General features: G+C 37.6%; 1 pseudogene; it reads left to right on the forward strand.

Moving 5' to 3' along the window:
* The first annotated feature begins 2,610 nt into the window (after positions 1-2,610).
* Positions 2,611-2,709, forward strand: LOC132310635 (small nucleolar RNA R71; annotated as a pseudogene).
* The last annotated feature ends 258 nt before the right edge of the window (positions 2,710-2,967 follow it).

Genomic DNA, 2,967 nt, shown 5'->3' on the forward strand with positions numbered 1-2,967 from the left:
GCACAGAGAGACCCATTTTCATGGATCTCAAAAATTTTCTTAGTGTGGAGTGAAGATCGATCCAAGAACAATTTCGATCGATCTTGGAGTACTCAGATTGATCGAAAGAAATTTTTGAACGATACACAGAGGGCTTATTTATGCAGGAAATTTTAGGTCAATGGAACAGAGTAAAGATTGGATGCAGGGATGGGTGTTCGATCGATCGAACCTCTTTTGAGATCGATCGAACTTGGACAAAATACCCATTTTTAGAATAAAAGTGCATGCATACTCAATCAAAATCCTAGCCATGTGTATGAATTCCAAAACATATCTAGATGACGCAATAAATGAAAGATAAAATAGAAATGAGGGAGGAATAGGGTTGTAAACCCTACGAAGCATTTACTAATCTTTAACATCTCTAGTAAGACATTGGGCTCTTTAGCCTGGATCAAAGATCTTATAATGCATCCCCTCCTTGACGGGGTGATGAGTACTTTGAATTCCATCCAATAAACGATTCCCTAAAGAACTTGTTGGATTAGTTTCAAAGGAGATTGTAGGTCCTTTGTCAATGTGATCTTTGGGCTTCCATGCCCTTTCAAAGTAAGATTTTGAAACATCATTTTTTGAATTCAAGGTTGAAAATGAACTTTTTTAAGTTTTGGTTTTAAGCAAAGACTCCATTCTTTCACATTCATTGTCTAGACATTTTTCTATAACATTTATTTCTTCATGCTTATCAAATGAATTTGGGATCGGATTGAAGATATTCAACTTCATCTTCATATGTCCAAATGAGATTTTCATTACCCCATCCTACAATTGATGTTGGCATTTAAGGTTGCCAAGAAAGGGCGACCAATGATAACGGTAATTTGGCTCTTGGGATTTGGAACTGGTTCCGTGTCAATGACAACGAAATCGAATGGGAAGAAGAATTTATCAATTTTAATCAAGAGGTCCTCAATGATATCCCTAGGCTTTTTGATGGATCGGTCGGCAAGTTGTAAAACCACCGATGTCGGTTTCAAGTCTCCTAAGCCTAATTTGACATCGAGTATGGAAGAAGATTAACACTTGCTCCTAAGTCTAAAAGAGCCCGATTAATGACATGATCACCAATGATGCAAGAAGTAGTAGGTGAACCGGGGTCCTTAAACTTTGGGAGAGTGTTATGTTGCAAGATTGAGCTCACTTGCTCGGTCAAGACCACTTTCTTAGGTGCTTGGCTCTTGTTCTTCCTCTTTTGGGTGCAAAGATCTTTTAAGAACTTGACATAAGCCAGAATTTGCTTAGTCGCATCTAAAAGTGGAAGATTAATATTTACTTACCTAAACATTTCAATGATTTCATTTGTCTTGGTCTTTTGCTTATTAAGATAAATGGATCCTTTCAAGGCATCCGGAAATGGAGCTCTAGGCTCAAAAGCTTTTTCAAAACTTTTCTTTGAAGAATCTTCAACACAAGAATTTTTAAGATCCTTTTTCAAAGCTTTGTTCACTTCATCTTTCAAGTCAATTTTGAACTCACTTTTTAAATCACTTTTTAACACTTTCTCAATTGAATAATCATGCATATGCAATGAAGAAGGAATATGATGAGAAACAGGACAAGTGTCACTCTCTTCATTGGGAATACCTACTTGGTTATCAATAACCTTCCCACTTTTTAAGGTTGTCACCGCATTGACATGTTCAATTGTGTGCCCTTCACATGAGGAATGAGTCTCCACAGCACATTGTTGCTTTGGTGGGGCATTCAAAGGCATATTTCCCTTCTCTCTAGCATTTAAGGTACTAGCTATTTGCCCGATTTGGGTTTCTAGCTTAGCAGTGGATTGAGAATGGGAATGAAACAATTGAGTGTTTGCCTTTAAAGTGCCTAGAGTGGTCAAAACTTTCTCTTCAAAGGCGGGATTCCTAGAGTTTCCTTGAGAATATGATTAGTTAGGAAAATGAGAATTAGAAAATTGATTGCCATGTGATTGAAATGATGATGACTTAAAACCTTGGGAATATTGACTTTGCATTGGTAGGGGAACATACTTCCCTTGAAAACCACCTTGGGGGGGGGGGGGGGGGGTTTGAGCCTTCCTTTTGGCTTTTCCAAGAAAAGTTCGGATGGTTCCTCCAACTCGAATTGTAATGAGTGCCATAGGGATTATTCCCTTAATTAACAAATGTAGCATTAACTTGCTCATGGAGCTCACTTTGCACATGTCTATGGGGACAATTGGAAGTAGAATGCAAGACACTTGAACAAGTCATGCAAGATTCATTAGATGCATGATGATGGATATTTGTAGGGGAGGAAGATACTTGATTCGCCGAATTTTGGTTGATAAAAAATTAATCAAACCTTTGAGACAAAGATTTCATCTCGGCGGCTATGTCATTGGAGTTGTCAACTTTATACAAGCCAACATTCTTCCTTCCATCTAGGTTTTTACCATTTTTAGAAGATAAGGACCTATGTATTGAATTCTCACTCATGCTTTCATACAATTACCACACATCATTTTCATGCTTGTCAAGATAAGAACCACCCATGGATGCATCAACCATACCCTTGTGATTATCCGGTAAACTTTCAAAGAAATATTGAACTAGCTGCCACTTAGCTATGTCATGATGAGGGCACTTTCAAAACAAGTCATTAAACCTTTCCCATGCCTCATGAAACATTTCCCTATCCCCTTGAGAAATTTTTTTTATTGAAGTTCTCATGACATTGGTCTTAGAAACCGGATAGTACTTTTTCAAGAACTCTTGTTGCATTTCCACCCTAGAAGTTATCGAAAAAGGCCTAAGATTGTTGAACCAATATTTTGCCTTCTCTTTAAGGGTAAAAGGAAAAAGTTTGAGTCTTAACACTTCTTCCGGCATGTCTATGTATTTCACGGTGGAACACACTTCAAGAAACTCATCCAAATGCTTGTAAGGTTCTTCACTAGGAATTCCATGATAGTTTGGAAGCATT

Source organism: Cornus florida, unplaced genomic scaffold (assembly GCF_030987335.1).
Source record: "Cornus florida cultivar Cherokee Brave unplaced genomic scaffold, ASM3098733v1 CherokeeBrave_3.0.0_Hap2_Chr05, whole genome shotgun sequence".
Taxonomy (NCBI): Eukaryota; Viridiplantae; Streptophyta; class Magnoliopsida; order Cornales; family Cornaceae; genus Cornus; species Cornus florida.